The sequence below is a fragment of the Carassius auratus genome, chromosome 22, assembly GCF_003368295.1.
Source record: "Carassius auratus strain Wakin chromosome 22, ASM336829v1, whole genome shotgun sequence".
In the NCBI taxonomy this organism is placed as follows: domain Eukaryota; kingdom Metazoa; phylum Chordata; class Actinopteri; order Cypriniformes; family Cyprinidae; genus Carassius; species Carassius auratus.
Window position 1 is genome coordinate 14,169,722 of NC_039264.1, and position 21,724 is coordinate 14,191,445.

The 21,724-nt window shown below is 36.4% G+C and overlaps 1 long non-coding RNA gene across 4 annotated transcripts in view; it reads left to right on the plus strand.

Annotated features, from left to right (window-relative positions):
* The window catches only part of LOC113039783 (uncharacterized), a 56,216-nt gene extending 43,790 nt beyond the window's left edge, over positions 1-12,426 (plus strand). For 3 of the 4 annotated variants that reach the window (XR_003275070.1, XR_003275072.1, XR_003275069.1), the window contains 3 exons: positions 604-696; positions 5,113-5,229; positions 11,620-12,426. This is a non-coding gene — a long non-coding RNA (uncharacterized LOC113039783). The remainder of the gene's footprint in view (positions 1-603; positions 697-5,112; positions 5,230-11,619) is intronic. The other variant, XR_003275071.1, reaches the window with a different exon arrangement.
* Positions 12,427-21,724: the final 9,298 nt, after the last annotated feature.

A 21,724-nucleotide genomic window follows, 5' to 3' on the forward strand; every position in this document is an offset into this window, starting at 1 on the left:
CCTATAGGGGGGCGAACAGTGGGATTCTACATGGAAGGAAACACACGCCCCCTCCTTCAACAACAGCAGGAGGAGAAAGAAAGCATATTACATGCTTGAGAATCAGCCTGCTGCCATTATTTTAGTTACCAAACCAGTTGGGGGGGGGGGGGGGTTGGGGGTGCTCTGTCGCTTTTAGACGTCCTCTACAGGTCGTAAGTCGCGAGATGGGCGGATGAGATTTTCCTTGGCTCACATCACAGATTTTATGAATGCACCTGTGATTGTAGCTCCCTGCATTGTTGTGGTGTTTTGTTGAGTGTCACATATCGGTAATGGAAATGAGGAAATAAAGCGAAAGGGAAGTTGGTATCACTTTCACCTGTAAACAAAAGTGTGCCACAAGCATGGTATTCAAAGGAAAGTTGGTTTAATCAAAGCACAGATAAGAAAAACTTGCTTGCTGCTCGATTTCCAGACTAGCCATTCATAAATTACGACAAACATGTAAGACACGCCTCTGGCTAAGTTGAATAACAGTAGATGTTTAACTTGATTTACCCTACTCTCTCCCTCTCTCTCTCTCTCTCTCTCTCTCTCTCTCTCTCTCTCTCTCTTTTCTAGTATTTTTTTTCTACTCAAGCATGGCAGTGATAATTGGATTGTGTGGACACCTGTATGAGTGCAGTATATCCAGGGGATTAGAGAACGGGATGGGTGAGTCAACTCAAATTATTGTCACGTTAACCCGTACAACTGGCAGCCGCCGCCCCCTACTGCTCACAAAAATAAGGTCCAAAGGGCCACAGAACCTACCCAACTTCTGTACAACTTCTAGAGACACTAACATACAGGTGATTTTCTAAAGCTGGTGCATGATATAGGTGGTTCTCAACTGTTTTTGAGAACTGTTCAAAAGCCACAGTTCCAACATTGCTTATCATGCAAAAGTTAACTGTTGATTTCTACATTCTCAGAAAAAGGGGTACAACAGCTTGTCCAGGTACATTTATAAACATAACGTTGTACCTTATCTACTCCTTTAATGTTTATAGTACTACTTTAAGAGTACATATTACTAGTCTAAGGAAATAATTTGCACTTTTTTGTGGTAAATAATTTACAACATTGCCCTTTTAAGGGTTCTTTTCCAGTGACAAGCTGTTGTTCTCCTAAAGGTACACACTTTTTTTTTTCACTGACAGAGTAAATGTCACATGAATTTAGATTTCAACATAGAGATAGCAGCATATCATCCTTACATCATCCTCTGCAGAAACAAATTGTGGTACTGGCATTAGGGTCAATGACATGAATTTATGTATTTGTCCTATCTATAAATAAAAAACACAGTAAGCATGCAATTCATGTATGTTATATATATGTCATACAAGTTATAAAGTAAAATAAGGTGATACAAATTCATGTAAAATAAAATAAAATAAAGTAAAGTAAAGTAAAGTAAAAAAAAAGGTATTTCAATAATATGTTTTTAAGTAGTTTGGCATAATCATTTATTATAATTTCTTAGAAAAGATTTGAACCAACAACCAACATGCAGAAACAACAACAACAACAACAAAATTAATCATGAAATTAAATAATAAAAATTAGCCCTTCATGAATCTCATACTTTTTACTGTGAAAAATAGAATTAAAAAGCATTTAGAAAATAATGACTTATATCTGCACACTGTGTGTATTCAAGATGTTACTTTTTATTTGATGGTTGCACTACATGACATTTTAGAGTCATCAGAATGTAACATTTTCTTTCAAATAGTATAATTTTGGTTAAATTAAAATGGTTTGAAACCTAAATGAATATAAGTTAATTTGAAAGAACATGGCTCATTAATTTGAAACTAGATTTAAAAAATGTTTTCTTTATCATGGATACTGTTGTATGCCATTGATCCATCACTGACCCAATAACCACACACATTTGCATCAACAACAAATGATAAAGAAAGTGTTTCTCTTGTATTTTTTTATTCAGAAAGGGAAAACAATGCTAAATGCAAATAATACATACATACATACATATATATATATATATATATATATATATGTGTGTGTGTGTGTGTATATATATATATATATATATATATATATATATATATATATATATATATATTATTTGCATTTAGCATTGTTTCCCTTTCTATCTGCCATCATAACACACATGTGACCTATTTTAAAGTCCCAACCACTGCTGTAGATAAGCCGGTAGATGAGCTTTTACGGAAGATTAACTTTTATCTGTTAAGAAAGTCTAAGGAATATCGTATCCTTTAGTGTTTGATATCACATTTAGTCTTGGTGCACGTAGGATAAATGTCGGACACTACTGCCAACAGGCCTTGTATAAGCTCGTCAGGGTGGCCATCGTTAGCAGGAGTTTGTAAACAGAGCATAGAGTGTGTGGAAGGGGGGCAGAGGTGCTGAAAGACGAGACGGCAATAGTGAAACTCAAGCTGGTCTGAGCAGGGGAAGGAGGGGTAGCGCTTGTTTGACCACCGAGATGAGCGATGGGCTGATGGTGCCATCAAAAAGCACTGCCACGGCAACTGTGTGGATTCACTAGGTGTCATCTAGGCAGGTAATTCATCAGCCCATGCCGGGGCTGGGCCTCCGAAAACTTCCCATGGTCACTTTTGAGTGTGAATACGTAATGAGTTGGAGGGCTCCACATTTGCCATGGCTGATTAGACGAGAACAATGAACCCAAACAGAACTGGCAGTCCTCACAATGGGGACTGGAAAGCCTCAAGGCGTTGCCTCCATATTTCTAGAGGAGGAAGAGAGAGAGAGAAAAGTGAACAAAACTGTAGTTTATAACTGTCCTCTTTCTTGTTTGGACGGCTGTTGTACATTTACAATTCTTTGACTTAAAAGAGACTGTATCTGTGGCAAGGTTGTGTTAAAAGCCTAAAGAATGATGGGAAACAGTGTTTTGTTATTTATTTATTTACTTATTTATTTATTAGTGCTATCAAGTGATTAATCACGTTTAATCACGTCCAAAATAAAAGTTTTTGTTTGCATAATATATGTGTGTTCTGTGTATATTTATCTTGTATGTATAAATACACACATATACAGTATATATTGAAAATATTTACATGTCTATATTTATATTCATTTAATTTATATTATAAATAAATATATTTAATATATAAACAACATATTTTTCTAAAATATATATATATGCATGTGTGTGTATTTATATATACATAATAAATATTACAAAGCACTCATTTATATATTATGCAAACAAAAACTTTTATTTTGGATGCACGATTAATTGTTTGACAGCACTAATTAGCACAGTATGCTTGTAATAAAGTAATTGTTCATTTAGTTATCTTGATATTTAGTTAACTAAAACTAAAATGTGTATAAAATAAAATTATATTAAAACAATATATATATATATATATATATATATATATATATATATATATATATATATATATATATATATATATGGATAAAATACAGACATTTAAAATAAATAAATTAATAAAAAATAATAAAACTTTAAATTAAATATAAAATATTTAAATAATTCAAAGACATAATTCAATGGAAATGGAATATATTTATTTATATATATATATATATATATATATATATATATATATAAAAATCACAAATATTTTTCAGATCCTAATTGTGAAAATAACATTTTATCAAAACTTTAATAGTGTATCTATGATAAAATAGCATTGATTTTAATTTATTAAATATATATACATAACATTATATAACATTATTTGAAGTAAATGTGAGTGTGAGACCATGTAAAACTTCATAACATCATACAAGGTTGTTGTGGCTTGTTGCTAGGCCATTGCTTATGCAGTTGTTTAGGTATTATGAGTGGTTTTTCCTGCAGTTAATAGAGTGTTTTCACTGTTTGCTCAGAGTTTAAAAAGTTTTACTTATAGGACCAAGTCAAAAGAACCCGCCGCAGGGTTTCTAGATAATAATATAGATATTGATTCTAGATAATCAATAAAAATTTACTGACTGATGTTACATGATATGTCACACATCATTCACGTCTCTTGCAGGATGATTAAGTTGAAGATAGAAACTTGTGAAATATGTCTTGCTATATGCATACTTTAGCAAACTCCAGTAATAACAGAATAAGAATGGCTGGACTGTCATTTAATTCTTACGAAATTATTAAATTCTTTTCTCACTGATTATTTGTGTGCAATATTAACATACTGTTTATAGCTACACCAAAATGAACAGTCCTTTTTCTGACCAACCAAAAATGTGGTAATCTTAACTAAGCAATTTGGCCTGGAAAGAGATCAACGTCATTAGCGTCTTTTGTTTGACAAAGAGGAACTGGCTCGTGGAGAGCGTTCAATCTCCGCAGCAGGCGTATCTCTTTGAACACGCTCTACAAAATGAGTTTCCCTATCAGTTGGAGGCCGTTTCGCTCTCCACTTTCAAAATAGAGATGATGGGAGGGAAGCCCTTGGAATATTTATTGGGAGGGGGGAATAAATCCACAATCCAATGATAATTTTCCCTTCTCGGTCACATGTTCTTCCCGGCCATGACTGTTTTTTTTTTTTTTTCTCCAATTACTTAACAGTATTTTCATTTTATTTCAATGTAGTGCGGCAGATACGCGCCGTGCCGCAGCCTAGCAATGAGGAGCTGAAAGAATTCACGCTTAATTGTATTTCATAAATCATATTGGGAGCCCCCTCAGAATAAGCTCCCTGTAACTAAATGATAAAATGGCCAATTATGAGAAAATTCCAGGCTCTGTAATTTACTAAACACACTCCAGAGAGAGTCTTTTGAGGGGAAAGATAGACTCCCTGTTGAATAGGTTTTTTTTTTGAGTGGCTTTACGTTGTATTACTAAATACATGATAATTGTTTGTGATCATTCGTGCTTGTTTTTGACAGATCTATACACGCACAGCATCTGTGACCAACTGACCCATCCCGCCACCCCATCAGGGAGATTGGACCCAAACTAGTGTTTGCCGTCTAAACTATAGCCTTTTAAACGCAAATAACGGAGGTGATAGGTAGAGATAGCAGCTCCATCACTCTCAGAGCTGCTCGAATTCCTAATCACAGTATTTGTTTTAGCTTTTGCAGGATCTGCCGAAACTTGTGGGACAAAATCTCCTGATTCGTCATCTTGCAGAGGACAAGGTCTTGGGACACTGGTGTCAGCAAACTTCGAGAATCAACTTTGACCTCTCGGTAAAATTATTATTATTATTATTATTATTATTATTTTTAATGCAAGATAACTGATAAATGGCGTTAAAAATGATTAGTGATGTCTCTCTTTGATTGCAATAGATTTATGGCATTTTAAATCTTTATTCAAAAAGAAAAAAAAAATTTTTTATTCATGTTTACTTATATAATTGTATAAGTAAGCTTCAGTCAAATTGCCCTGGTAAAAAGGAATCAAGTACACTACTACAGTTGTTTAAAACTGCAAATAAAAGAGATACAAAAAAATACTACAAAACAACCTTTTACAGAGCAACGCTGAAGTCACAGAAGCTTATAATTACATATTTTCCAACAAAACTGATGAAGGGACTCGAAGGAGTTTATTTGAATTGATTAATTGAAATGAAACAACCAAATGAACTGATTCTCTAAAGATGCACTTTTAAGCCAGTTTAAGAGAGTCTTTGATTAGCTCATGTGTCTGTGAAGCTTTGCATGTGAAACAATGTGATAAAAGACGCTTTGTCACGCTAATGGTTGAAAATGTATCACTTACTTTGTTAGTAAACTCATATGAAAAAAAAAAACGTATTGCTGCGAACTATAGGTCAGTGACTAATGTTCAGTTATATGGATATAAATTCAATGTCAATTCAGTGTTTTTTCTTTTCTTTAATTGTCTTAATCTTTGCAAATGTTTATATATACAATTAATTATGGCACATAACGTAAGTAATTATGCATTATACCAAAGAAAAAAGCTTTGGTTTAACAAGGTTTTGAAAACTTGTATACAAAGAAATGTTTAAATGTAATTATTCTAAAAATGTCATGCGGTATGACCGTAAAGTAAAAAATATTATATTGCATTACCCCTTCTGAATACATCTGAATATACACTTCTGTTTTTTTAGTTCCACGTTTTCTTGTAAGTTTTTTTTTCTTCCTAAATATTATTAACTAATAATAAATGTCATTACATTTTTTGGGAGGAAAATCACACCATTTGACATTTTAGTACCTGAACTTATTTTGAAAGATCTGCTAACATAATTTTGTTGAATATTTTTTGTCCTAAATATGTTGGTTGCACCACATGACAGACATTTTCAATTATTAATAAGCAGGAAAGCATTCTTGTAATTTCTTTTTTTAAAGAAATAGTAATACATGATCTCAAATTAATTAAGTAGGGTTTACTTTGAGGAATTTGTGATATCAGAAGAACAACTGAAAATTTTTAACATTTCCACAAGAAAATACAAATAAAATTAAAACACATTTATAATAGAAAACATGCATTCAAGTAATTATATGCATGAATCACATTTTTATATATTTTAGAATAAATGAATACATACAAAAAGTTTAACGATCTTAAAATTCAACTCTATCAAACCCTTTATTGATAGACAACTTCTGAATAATGCAGAGGAAGTGTATACGCCTGTATGTACACTGTATGCAAATGAGTATATGAGTCATAATTAATCTTAGTGCAGGGCGTCCCGTTGGAATGCAATACAGTAAGGGGAAGGTGTAACTGTAGAACTGTTATGCAGTATCAATGTGGCAGCCCTGCGGTGCTGAAACTCTGTGACATTACAGTCTCTCTCGCTCTCGAAGCTCCTAGGCCAGCGCTGTGCTCTCCACATTCAACTCTTTATTTCAACACAAAGTGCTGTGACATGCATCTCTACACCAGCTTCCACTGCTTCCTTTTACCTCTGCCTGCATTTATATTTGGGCACATTCTGGTGTTTGCGGTCACTTCTCAAGTACTGTTCGTGAAAAAGGATATTACCTCACGTAATTGATGGTTTTTGAGCGATCACAGAGAGTCCATTTGCGACAGAGTGGAGAAGGTCCTGACAAACCTGAGCTCCATCTGTGTTTGGACTGTATTGCTCTCTAGGTTTTCCTAGGTTAACACTGAATGTTATTAAAGCAAGTTGACCGCAGGGTCAGCGCGAGAGCATCCCATGAAAACAAACAATTAATTTGGCATCGAGGTGTAATGGTATGATCTCCCGGCAGGGCCGGATCCATTGTGCGACTGGAATTAACCGTGACAGGTCATGTGTCACTGGGCACTGACCTCGGTCCATTCACTAGCCCACACTTGCATTAGCCATGGCCCGGCAAGGGGTCAAACACAGTTACAAGCCAGCCAAACACCCCTCCCAACACAAATGTATACAAAACACACACTGGCTTCCAGTTCCTGGCCACTTCTGACCACGGAAGTTCTCGCCAAACAAAGGCATACCATCACCAGGAAGGGGATATATTACTGTGATGACATTTCTGAAAAATAAATAAATAAAATACATTTTGCGACAACGTTTTATTATGTTAGCTAGTGTATGTACTGCATCAACACAGAAATGAAATGTCCAGTAAATGGCGCTAAAAGAATAATAATAAAAAAAAACAATTCTAAGATAAAAAAAAAAAAGAACGTGATTCTGACGGTTTTATTAAATTGACTTTTGCATTGTGGCAGTTCGGAAATTCTATCGTCAGTCAGTGGCACTAAAAATGTGTTTAGTGTCATCTGATGCAGATGGATATGAATCTGGCAGCATTTTATTGCATTGGTTGTTGTACACATCACAGCAGTTTAGAAATAAAATATCCATTGGGTGGTGCTAAAATTGTAATAGGTTTTATCCAAAGCAGGTTAACGCAAATCTGGAAAAGTTTAATTATGTTGCTTGTTGTAGGTATTTCGGAAGTTTAGGAATTAGATGTCTGGTAAGTGGTGTTAAAACCATGTTCAGATTTATTTGAAACAGACTAATGTGAATCTGCCAGTATTTTATTAAGTCGATTGATTGTTCAGTAAGTAAATGTTTGGTGAGTGGTGCTAAAAGTATGTTCGGTTTTATCTGAAGCAGATGAATGTGAATCTGGTAGCGTCTTGTTGCATTGTTTGTTGTACGTATCATGGCAGTTTGGAAATTAAATGTCCAGTGGCTGGTGCTAAAAGTATGTTTGGTTTAATGTGAAGTAGATCTGGAAAAGTTGTCTTGGTTGTTGTACACATTGCGGGAGTTTTTGAAAAAAACGGACAAACATGTTTCTGCCAGAATTTTATTATGTTGGTTCTAGGGGTTGAATGACTTCTGATTTTTTTAAAGTCGACTTTTATCTTATGAAAGTCGAGTCAAAGTCGACTAGTCATCGATGACGTCATTAATGAGCATAAGCCTGGAGCTGTAAAAATCACACGGTTATTGCTCCTATAACACAACACCTAAATTTTATCAGTTCTTTTGTCTTTGGGTCATCATATTTCTCACAGATTTCTGCTCGTTCTAAATCAGATAACATTACAGATAAAGTAGCACAGTAAAGATTACATTCATATGAACGCATTAGTGAACGCGATTGCATGTGTAAGGATGAAGTCCTTCAAAGATTTCTTAACCTGTTGCACCCTCTATAGGACCAGCGACTAGTCCGACTAGTCGATGTCAAGCTTAAAGTGTCATGGCTGAGCAATGTAGTTGACTAGTCAACTAATTGATTAGTTGGTGCAACCCCTAGTTGGTTCTTGTGTATTTATCACAACTGTTCAGAAATAAATGTCGAATGAGTGACGCTAAAATAAACTTCATATTTATCCGAAACATATAAAAGTGAATCTTTAAAAAAGAAAGTTGAGAAATTCAATGTTTGGTAAGTGTTAAAATTGTGTTTGGTTTTATCAGAAGCAGATGGCAGTGTTTTATTGCACTGGTTGCCCTGCGTATGGCAATAGTTGGCACATGAAATGGGCGGCGAGTGGCGCTAAAGCGCATTCAGATTTATCCGAAACAGATGAACGTGAATCTAGCAAATGTTAATTATATTGCTTGTTGTATGTATTGCAACAGTTCGGAAATAAATTGTCTCGTAAAGTGGCACTAAGAATGTGTTCAGTTTTATCTGAATCAGATGCATGTGAATCTGGTGACTTATTGCTTTGGTTGTATGCTTTGCTACATTTCAGAAATGAAATGTAAGCTGAGTGATGCTAAATAGCTAATGCTTTGTCGTGTTTGAAAATCATGTACACTAAACCAATAGTGTTAACAGAAGCTGGTAATGTTAACCTTATAATGCTGTACCAGGTGCGCTACTGAGCAAGTTTACTGTCACAATAGCCAAACATGTGGAACAAAGCATGTGATGCAAATGTTAAAATGTATTATTAAAATCATTTAAATCAAAGTTATAGTATTGAGCAAAAGAACGTAATGAAAATAAGCATTTATTAATCAATAACCTTGCCCTGTTATCATAATTTGTGTGAATAGAAATAAACATTTATTTCATTTCTCATAGAAACTGCTGTGAATTTGAAATATAGGCAAACAAAAAAAAATAAAAAAAAATAAAAAATCCAATAAGCATGTTGTAGGTTGTCATCTCTTCCTGTGAAATTGACGATGTCAGTATGTCCGTGACACCTTTAAATGAATCATCGCATCTGAAGGTACATTTATTTAAGTCAAAGTCATCTAGCATTCAGAGAAGAGCAGTGTTTGCTCTGATATATCTGCCATGGGCCACCCATCATCTTGGCTTTATGTTGTCCGTATGTTGTGTTGCTGTTATTTTGCCGTATCCCTCAGGCACGGCTGAAATTTGCTGACTTCATTTACCATCAGTCACCTGAGGCTTGAGTCGTTTTTGCACATGTGGTGGATAGTAATAAGTGGTTAGCGCGCTAGTACGCCTGACAGATGCACAGTGCAACTGCGGTATGTCGAAAAACATCTGATCCCGTAGCCTCGGGCCACAGATACCACAGAAACGTGTTGTGTGGATGACGGACAGTTATGCAAAATGATATTCGTGCTGCTAATCCTACTTAGCATACATCTGTGATGTGTTTGTTATCTACAGCGTTTCCCAGGTATATCATCCATATTTAAACATAAGCAAACAACAGCTGGAAGTTGACAGTACACGTTCACCGTTGTGACGGGCAGACTTCAGGAGACAGGAGCCTCTTTCTCCGTTAATTGATTGGGTGTTGAGTGGGTGGACTGAAGCCCCAAAGCGCAGTGCCTGAATTAAAACTTCAATCCCCCATGTAAGCCACAATTTCATCCGTGACCCGACATTATACAAATGAGCAGGGAACTGATAGGTGCCTTCTCGGTAGATGGAGTCCCTGAGCTGTAGGCCTGGGATGGGGGAAGGGGATTGACCCTGCTGTTCATCTCGTCTCTTCCAAAGTGAGAAGAGCAGAGAGTTTTGAAGGATCCCTTGAAACACTTTCATTTTGTATGCCGTCAACAAGATGGCAGGAGTTCAATTATCTCTCCCACATAAGGTTTTGGCAAGAACCTTGCAGAAACAACCAGAGAACAAGATTGTTTCTTAGATAGCTTATGAGACTTTTTTCTTGAGCTTGGACTATTTTCACTCTTGATCCAACCCTGAATGTGATTCATACACTCTCCAAAATAAAAGTACAAAAGCTGCTACTGGGCCAGTACTCTTTTCAAAGGTACCAGGTACTAATATATATCTTCAAGGTACTAATATGCTATTTGTAGGGGTACATGTACAAAGGTGTACTGCCCCAGCAATAGCTTTTGTTGCGTATTATTTGGTTCCGTACCACGGCACAATTGTTATTAATGTTAATATTACTGGCAGCTGATTACTACTGTCACTAGGTAACGACTCATGAGGAGAAGATGCCAGCTTATATGTTTTATTTATTTATTTTAATTAAATTTTTTGATTCATTAAAAAACGCACTAAAATCATCACATCTGTCTGCCAGAACAATCAATTGCTTCAACTTTAACATGACTTACATCAATGGGAAATACATTATATTATAATTATATTTTTACAAATTATATTTCATTATTAATCGTTCATTTCCGCAATTTACTTTGGACTGCTTTCAAACCACACTAGAGTTTTGGCAGAAGACGCCAAAATCTCTAGCATTTTAATTAAATATATTGGCAGCTATATGTTTTCATGTATACAAAACATTTGATACCGTTTGAGAAATGCAGTGTGATTTTTTTTTTTTAAGAAAACACTATTAAGAAAATGTAAAATTTGTAAGCAAATTATGTAAATTAAACTGTTATATGTATTGTTGTATTTATATTTATTGTTTGGTAATTGGTTGACCTAAACTGGTATTATCTAATAGGGTACTGAAATTTTGCAGATTAGGGTTAGGGTTAGGGTTAGTTAATCATTTTTGGTTGACATGAAGATTAATTTGTTCTGACACACACACACACACACAGTTCAGTTGTATATGCATAGATATTTATATACTGTACAGTAAAACTGAAAGCAAAAGCAGAAACATGAATGTAACACTGAATATGACTAACTAATGAAGAATTACTGATCATGTGATCATTTCCTTGATTGCAGGACAAACAAACACATCATCCCACAGCAGCGGCTCCTTAAAAATGGGTGACGGTGCCATTTGAACGGCATGGAGGGGCCGCTATGAACGGATTCAGTGGCGTGATGACTGGGCATATTCTTATGGCCACCGTGGGGTGGGACGACGTGAACAGTGCAGACTTCATAAGAGCCCACACAAGACGACTGTCTGCTCTTGACTGAGGAATTGTTTATGCTATGAAAACTCTCACAGCAGCAAACTGTACTATCCCTGCCAGTCGAGATTTGATTTGTTGTTTAGAAACAGTAATGCTTTTGCCTTTGACAGTAATGAATGTCTCTTTTAGGTTCTGGCGCTGGGCACGGACAGTTTTGATTGTTTGTGTTGAAATGTTCATCATATTTCAAATACAAACCTCGCAGAAATCAAGCCTCCATTGGTAGGTCGAGGTATCGTTCTCTCAGGGTTGGCATTGTGTCGTCTTCCCTGGAGACGGTTAAATCGGTCGCTTAGAGAGAGTCATGTCACAGGAATCTTTGTCGTCGCTAGATGATATCTGGGCTGCAGAGAACTACTTGCCTTCTGGCGTGGCCATACAAACTGTATGAATGGAGGATGTCTGGACTCTGATCCAGTAATTTGAACTCCAAATGGACAACAGCCTACAAGTCATCCATAAACTCTGCTGGTGCCCCTGAAAACACACTTTAACCAGATAAATTCACTGATATGCCAAGATCCAGTGTCAATTGGATTAAACACAATTCATTGCATACATCAAAAATTTTATGCAGAGAAGACTGTGGGATTAAATCATTGGTTGTTTACACTGTTGTTGGTTTTTACATTTCATTTTTAGTAAAATAACACAAATAATTGCATAGATCATAATTTGTAACGAAAAGCACCCTGATGATTTCAATTCAATATAATGAGCTATATATATATATATATATTTAAAATATTCAATAACATTAATTATTTCACAAGATTAAATAATCGGTTTTGTACTATCACTGTATTAAAACAATTATACTTGAATTATAATTTAATAAAATATACCTCCATTTGTACTTAAGTTGACAGAATATGTATTTATTTATTATTAATATGTGTTCATTATTAAATTTATTATAATTGCAATGAATTGTTATGTGTGGGTTATTTCACAAACGTGTATACATCATGAAATGATAAAACAGTAATTTTCTCATATTTTAAAGTATTTCTACCTAATGCATTTAGCAAAAACAGCAGTTTTACTCTTAAATTGTACACTGAGAATATTCATTTGTAAAAAAAAAACTGAGAAATACTACAAGATGCATTTCTTTAATGATAATGTGTTATTGTCATTTTATTTACGTTTATTGTTTTTATTAACAATTATTACAAGTAAGGCATAACATATATGACTACTTTGTATTTCGGGCACCTTGAGGAAGGTCATCAACGAAATGTCTTCTACATGTAACAGCCAGGACTGGGTTTGCGCCATATTTCTGTCTGATTTCCCAGTTGGAGTCAAAGCTTTTTTCTTTTTTTTTTTTTTTTGTAAATGCAGAGAAAGCAAAAAAAGTCAAAAGCCAAGTTTGCACATTTTGGAAACATAAGGACTGACTTCAGCGTGATCAAGCCAAGCTCTCTAAGAGAGTCATGGGAGTGATTCAACAGACATATGGCCACACAACCATATCCAGCATCTGCAATTCTCATCCCATTCAATCCCAGAATCACATGGGATTATATTCTTGGAACAACAATAAATATACTTGGGAAAAAAAGTAGTTTCTTTTTGGTTGTGTAATAGGCTCCCCTTTTAATTTGATCATTGACTTGGTGCCAAAAACAACAGCAGGTGTAATGTTATGGTAAATCATAAAATGGCTTCTGTAAAAAAAATGCTCTTTCTCCAAAATTCTAAATTAGAAGTGTATTCTGACAAAATGTATTTTTTTTTTATTTTTTTTTTGCAGGGAACATATAAATCATGGGTCATGTGCCAGCCAAGCCATTGCCACTGAAATAGATTTGAATCCTAACACATAGCATTAGCATCTGTTTTCTTGGTTTGCAAAGTGGTTATTGGTTATTTTAAACAGAAATGAATATTCTGTTATCAATCAATCAATCATTCTTTTCCAAATGGAAACTTTTTAAGTTGTTATTATATTCGGCACAACACAATATAAATTATTTTGAATTATGGGGTCCAAAACTTTCAAATTCCAAAAAGCATAAAAAGATAGCTTAAATTTGAATCATATAATTTATTTACTTGAAGAAAAGACTGACATTTAAGCCTTTATTTACTTTCAAATCAAACCAAAACACAGATCTACACAATTCAAATATGACACAAAGACAACAATCAACTGATATCAAACCTATCTTCGTGTTTTAAGCCTTGCATGCATTGACTTGAGAACCATGATGGTCAAACATGGCTGGCTCGACCCCAAACAGAACTTTTAGGTCCATTAGAAAAGAATGTGGCTATGAGTTCTTGTGATATAAACCATGCAGGGTACAACACTCACCATCCTTGCCTGTCATTCACCCACGCCATCCTTGAGCTCCCATTCATGGAATCTCTCTAATGAGAGTGGAAATGTCAGCTATGATACACTCGGAGAGAAGAAGAGAAACAGGGCATTGTACAAAGAGCTTTTATGCAGCCTGCCTTGTGTTTCCTTCACACTTGTATTCTAGATGCTTTGTGACTTGATTAGTGGATCCTCTCACACATTCTTAGATGTGAAAAAGAGCACAATTTGCTTGGGGATTATTTTTAGTAAAGCCCAGTCGGCCTGCATTGTTTGTTGTGTGGCGGAGTGGTGTGTTGCCCTGAAATGCAATGGGGACTGGGCTGGGTATTGGAATAGTGTCAAACTATTTAGGAAACGGACAAGCATGTGCCAAAACCTGTTTAATAAAACCTGAAGGTCTATACTCCACGTACGTTATGCTACCCTAACATACTTCAAAGAAAAGCATTGTATGAAAAAAGATGATATTGTCATCATACATTTCCAAAATACTACAAGTGCTTTTTCTAGTGTAACTGGCCCTACTCAAACTGCACCAAATGGATGTTAGGCATTCTAACAAGCTAAAGACCACAGCCTCTAGTATGATTAGTGTGCCTCTTGAAGCAAGAAGAGTGAAGTTTTACCTGCTCAGCTTCTACAAGCTTCGTTACACTTACTCTCCTAAACCGTACTACCTTCTGGGTCATGGCACCAATGCAACTGGGCCTACTTGCACCACTGAGAGTGGTATTTGAACCAGTGTCAAGCTGTAGGAGAGGCAGATGCACTAATAACGATGCAGGCTTTAGTGTCAGTCGATAATGCACCACTTGAGAGAACAGAAATTAAGTTTATTTGCACAGCTCTTAATAGCTGGTCTTCTTTATGCTTATTCCCCTAAATTCATGCCACATAATCAAATCACCCTAATCAAATCACTTCAAATGGGATTCGAACCAGGGCAGCTGCCATGGGAGATGTTTTAACAAGCTAAAGACAACAACTATAGCATTAATCAATAATGCACCTTTTGAGGAAAGGTGAAGGCAATTGTACATACTCAGATCCTACTATGTTCTTTACACTTACCCCCCTTAACTTCACTACCGGGTCATGGCACCGATGTAACTGGTCCTACTTGCATAGCTCCAAGAGGAATTAAAACCAACAGCAATCGACTCTATAGGCAGGTGCATTAAAATGGATGCTAGAGATTGTAGACTTTAGCATCAATAATGACTTGGATCCTCTAGTGTCAGTGCACCTCTTAAGGGTAGGGGAGTGAAGTTTACCTGGACAACTCTAATCAGCTGGCTTCCATTACTACCACCCCTAAAACTTACTACCATCTAGTCACAGCACCAGTGTAACTGGTCAAACTTGTTCAGATTGATATTCAAACAAGAGCAACCCAACTGGTGAGTGTAGCAAATATGCAGCCTCTATTGTTTGTCGCTAGTGCCCTTTACCTGTAAAGCTCTTACTAACTGGCCTTGGTTACACTCAGCCCCCTAAAGCTCACCACTATTCACATCACCAGTTTAACTGGTCTTACTTGTACTGCTCTGAGTGGGATTCAAACCAATGTCAACTGGTATGGGCAGCAATAGTTTTTCACTGGTAACCAAGGGATTGGTCATAGTTTTTGGATTTCATTTATGGATGAACTAACCCTTTAACCTTATACTGCTAAAGAAAATGCTTAAGCCTTAAAACTACTTCAGTGGATTAGCTGTACACATGGGTTACATAGTTAATTACGAAAACTCAACTCTAAATCCACTAAGTATGATCAGTTTACTCCCTCTGGAGACTTGGGAAATAAAACTATAAGATAGTGGTAACAAATCACTAAATCCAGTGTAAAAGCTACCAAAATGGCACCCTGTCAAAATGCAATCTCATGAATAGTATTAAATAAATGAACCTCGTGACAGCCATGATCCACACTGCTGGAGTCACGACGATGTCCATGTGGAGCTCACTGAACGGGGCTCATTGTTTGGGAGCGATGAGTGAATGCTGGTAATGGAATCTGCTTCAGTGATTTCTCAACTACAAAGAAGGAGAGGTGATCTTAGGTGTGACACTGGACATGATCAATCACACACAGACAGTTCCCCCAGGACAGAATAGAAAGGTCCATCCACCTGTCTCAGTCATCAAGATATGGTAACACATTCTGTGTGAGCATAGGACAGATTTACACCCAACTGCTGTTCTTCATCATGATAGAAGAGTACAATACTGATCTATGTGCAACATAGAATGTTAAAGGAATGCTCTGTGATGAAAATAATAATAATAATTTACCCTATTCCATTTAAAACAACCATTTTCTAATTGAATATATTGTAAAATGTAATTTATTCCTGTGATCAAAGCTCACCATCATTACTCCAGTCTTCAGTGTCACATGATCTTTCAGAAATCATTCTAATATGATGATTTCTGCTCATGAAACATTTCTTATTGTTATAAATGTCGAAAACAGTTATTATGTGTCATATTTTTGTGGAAGCGGTTACACATTTGAAATAGGAATCTTTTGTAAATGTGTTTACTGTCACTTTTGATAAATTTAATACGCCCTTTAAAAAAAAATGAATCTTACTCATTCCCAACATTTGAATGGTATGGTGTATGTATTTACATGTTTCAATATTGTACAGTACATAGCTTCATAAAATATCTATTTGAATAGAGAATAACAATATGTGAATAGAAGCAATCAGTTCAGCATATCAGGACAGATCTCACAAGAAGCATATTTTTTATGTGGTATGTCTGTTATGATGTTATTATGATTGCGGTTAGGCTAGTTTAAGCCTCAGACGGAACGCCTACAATTCATTCTCTGACTGTGAAAAATCTTTGCATGATCAATTTCTTGATCTAGATCGCTAATATGATTGACTGATTGCCTTTACGCAACTTTGAGTGATGTCTGCGAAATAATAAGTGTTTACAACTTCGGATGGAGAGCGGAGTTAGGCTATGTAAGAAGCGTATGCTTTTATATAGCGTGTTATATACATGTCTTCTTTTGTTGTTTTTCCCAGTGAGCTGGAGGTGAAAAGGTGTTCGGTTTTGGAAGTGAGACCCAGTCTGAGTCTGAGTAAGTGGCTGGATCTCCAACACAGTCGATAGTGTTTCATGCTCACTCGGTTCACCTGTGCTGATGGATAAGCATGGAAACAGGCCAGGTTGAGCAAGCGAGAGAGAGAGAGAGAGAGAGAGAGAGAAAGAGGACACATGGGGGAGAGGAGGGGAAAGTTCACCTGTTATCTCACCTATATCAATTGACTTCATCTTCCGCCCACTCTCGGCCTCCCACTGTTCAGCACAGCATGCTACTGTCATTTTTAGTGCTACTCGTAATATTCCTACAGCATATAGTATTTATACTACACACAGTATGGACATTTTCTGTTTACCAAAATTTACCCAAATGTGCAAATTGAAACAGCCAGAACACACAATATCAAATAATGCAGTGGAGTGTGTTCAAGTGGGACAAACAAACCAAAGCATCTCTTTTTTAATTTTTTTTTTTTTATCAAATTTGATTACAAAATTCTATTTATAACAACAAAATCAACTGATTTACATACTAACTCACATACATTTTACGAAACAGCAAGCAGCACACAGTATATACTCTACGGAATAGTATACTAGTACAACAATAACAGCAAATTTTCATATAGTGGCAAATCAATCTTGGTAGATCAATTTTGGTATACATGTATTTTTGGTGTATGTTTTATGGGAGACTTTACAATTTTCTTTCAACTGCTTACATACAAAATCTTTAACTGTCACACAATTCCTGAAAACTAACACGCAAACACGAGAACCACACAGAAAGCTAGTGCACCTCATTGCAGTGAAAATCAGAACGTATAGTACATAAACGTTTCATTGTTGAGTTTACAGTTAAGCAACTAAGTGTCTGCACACCTGATGTTTTATCAGTTGGTTCAAATGTGTAGTATTTTGGAAAGCAGTGTCTTGAAATGGCAAAGAAGAGACATTATGTTCGTTTTCTGTGTCTAATGTAGAGAAGTGTGTTTAGTGTCTTGCAAAAGAATGCGTGTAATGCTTTGCAAAAAGTGGGAGGCTGAGAATGTGCTTAAAGTTGTGCAATTTTGGCCTGAGGTTTTGCTCTTTGAGTTTGAGGTTTCACTAACTGTGTGTTATTTTTACTTTTAGTGTGTGAGCATTGCAATCGTCAAAAAAGAAAAAGAAAAAAAAAACTGTAACAAATAACTAACAATAATGACAAAGCAACAACAACAGTTTACCAAAAGTCAAACAGTGAAACCGAACAGTAACAAATTAATATATGCATGCTGCAGTGCATGCTGGGAACTTCATTTGTTCAGACAGCTGTGTTTGACTAGCCAGTCTAACGTGGGCCTTCATGCACTTTCTAGTAATGCACACTTCCTGGTATGTGTATCTTTTATCATAATTTTTCCCCCCAGTATATTCCATTTCAACACTTTTCTCTTTTGGATGCTCGCTGAACCCTGGCCTAAACCCGTCTGTCTGACAAACATCACGGCAGGACTGACCAAGCATTCTGAAAACCTGCACGGGGTGTTTTGGAAAGCTCTAGGCCTCCCATGCCTGTTGTTACCTGTTTCAGATAAACAAACCCCATGGCAGGCTGAGAGGGAGTTTGCTGCTGCGCAGCGCGCTCGCACACTAAGCAAACTATCACCAGGTGTGCACGCATAGAGCCCATCTTCCGTCAGCGTCCTGTCATGCAGAAGATGTTTATCCAATTTGTCAAGATAATCTTTCCTCAAACAAGGCCTGGGCTGAGGCCTCCCAGCACACACACACACACACACACACACACACACACACACACGCGCGCACACACACTGTGAGACTGAAATGCAAGCCGTCTCCTCCAACTTCACTTCAGAACTAAAAGTAATTATATGTTTCTTAACAGAATTATCTGGCATTCCCCTTCACGTTGCTCGCTTTCTCCACCACATTTTGGATCCGTTTCATCCGTCCTCAGATAGATCATCCGCCATATTACACAAATTTAGACTCTTAATGGAGTTGCGATCTGTTTATTTTTTCCCCTCTGGATTACCGCTTTATTAATGATGTCAGTTCTACTAAAATCTCAAAGGCATGCAAATTAGCATAAATAACACACGAGTCGCGCACGCTGACACACACTCAAATTACAGCGTAAGCAAAAAAAAAATCCTCAAGCTGATGAATTTATAATGGATCTTTTCATTTGCCATGGTGTGGATTATTTTAAACGGATTGCGGCGGAATATTTGCGTGTTTCCTGATTCACAAACTTTATATTTAGCGAGGGGTTTATTTATCAACGGCTGTCATCTTAAATAATAAGCGTTATAGTACAAGCCTCTTAAATGATGTGCGCTATAATTACACAGCTGTGGCACATGTGCACTTTAACTTTGTGACAACATCTATGAACTTCATGTGGAGCATTTTATGATATGATAGAGAGAGAAAAATTGACTCCGAAGTGAAATAAATAAATAAAAACTGTAATTTCAGCTTTTAACTGACAATTTAAGTTTTCGAAAAATGTTGAGACATGCCCAGAATTCTGACTTTTTTCTTCCTCAGAATTTAGAGTTTACATCTTCCAATTCTGCTTTTCTTTTTTCGGAAAACAAAATACGTTTTATCTCGCAATTCTGTTTTTCAATCTCAAATTCGATCAGTTTTTCTCGCAATTCAGAATTGCACGATAGAACAGTAAAACGCATTTAAACGCAAAGCCACAAGACTTCAAAACACGTGAACTAGATATCACTGATGAAACCTTGTCTGAAGTAATATTTCAAGTCCACGAGGGAACTTTTACACAACACATGTGAAGAAACCAGAAAGGTGCTGTTTACATATAGAGATATCCAAGAATGACATTGATGTAAATAAACTAATCCACCACGAAAACAGTCAAAAATGTTTTATACATATGTTTTAAACCCTTCTGAATGCATGCCACATAGACTTCCATAGTTATTGTCAATGCTAACTGACATTATGCCACAAATGAGATCTCTTTTAACTCTTCTTGAACCCGGAACATTCCTTTAAGTAAACCTTCTAATATGAGGTAATGAGAAATGCATTAGCTAGCAGCATTCTTTGTAATGTGTCTGGGGTCAAAAGGTGCAGGTATCTGCTCTCCTCACCTGCCGTCTGAGACCACGTCTGTCCAGGCGTGCACACACACACACACACACCTGTGGGCGGTGGACACGGTTGACTGGAAAGGTAACGCCCCAAGACTGCTGTGTGGGCACATAGCAAACTGTCTGTGGCTTTCCAGCATGTTCCCGCTCAGAAGAATGCAGCCGAGCTCTTCTAAATTCCTTCTACATCACTTACCGAATGCTTAATTGAGGTCAAAACATGGAAAGGGATTTCCTCTGCCATTTCGTTTTAGGCTTTATGATGCAGGCAGCTGGATCTGTCCCTCCGCAGACACACACACACTGACTGTCCCTTATCTTCAGCTGCTGTTTTGTGAGCCATCGGATGTTTTCACCGGGTCTTGCGAACACCCTCATTGAGGGCACCGTTGCAGACTGCGGAGCAACTGGTCGAGCCAGTCAACTACTCTAGCTTTACCAACAGACCAGGACTAAACAAGAGAACACCCACTAACTCCTAGCCTTTTATTGCAGGCTTTGGCAAGCGGGAATGTTTTTACATATGCAATCGCTTCAATCTAAGAACCACCTCGCTGGATGGAGGTTTGGAAAGCCAAACTAATGACAAGATGCTACTTGAAGCATGCGGGACGATTGCATGACTGATAGGCACAGTCAATCAAAAAATAAGTCATTCGTAAACTGAATCCCAATTGGATAAATGAAGTGACCAGCATACAGTCTCATAAATGTTACAGTAATCATTTTGAAATACCTGTGATCAAAATGATTTGGTAAAATCACCTCCCATAACTTCCTCACATGATTGTACTCACAAACAATGGGCGTCCAAATGCAAGATGACATGACAGTATTTGTTATTGTGCCATTTATTATCAGCGTTGGGGAGTAACTAGTAACAATGGCATTACGTGATTTAATTACAAAATAAAAGTAACTGTTCAATTACAGTTACTTATGAAGGTCCCGCATATTATAACTACCTACTATGCACTTACATTTAAATTAACAATACGATACAATGCACTTATTGTATACAGACATGTTTTAACATGGTACATATATAATATGGACATTAGCATAGTGCTTACAATGTGACACTCTATGAAGTCCACAAATACACAAATATTGGGTAATTAGGTATTACTTAGACTAGTATATACAAGTTTATCACTTTTCAAGTTAATGCGGTGCATTCCGGGATCCCCTCATGTCATTTTCACATGAACTGAAGGCCTTAAAATATACTGAGCAGAAAGCTCTGTTAAAGATGACTGATAAGGTGTTGACGATGTAAATCTAACGCTTGAAACCCGTCATGCAAAACACACAGACAGACAGTGTTAAACAAGGGATTTATCTGTAAAATTTGAGAAGACTGACATTAGATGTCATGCCGT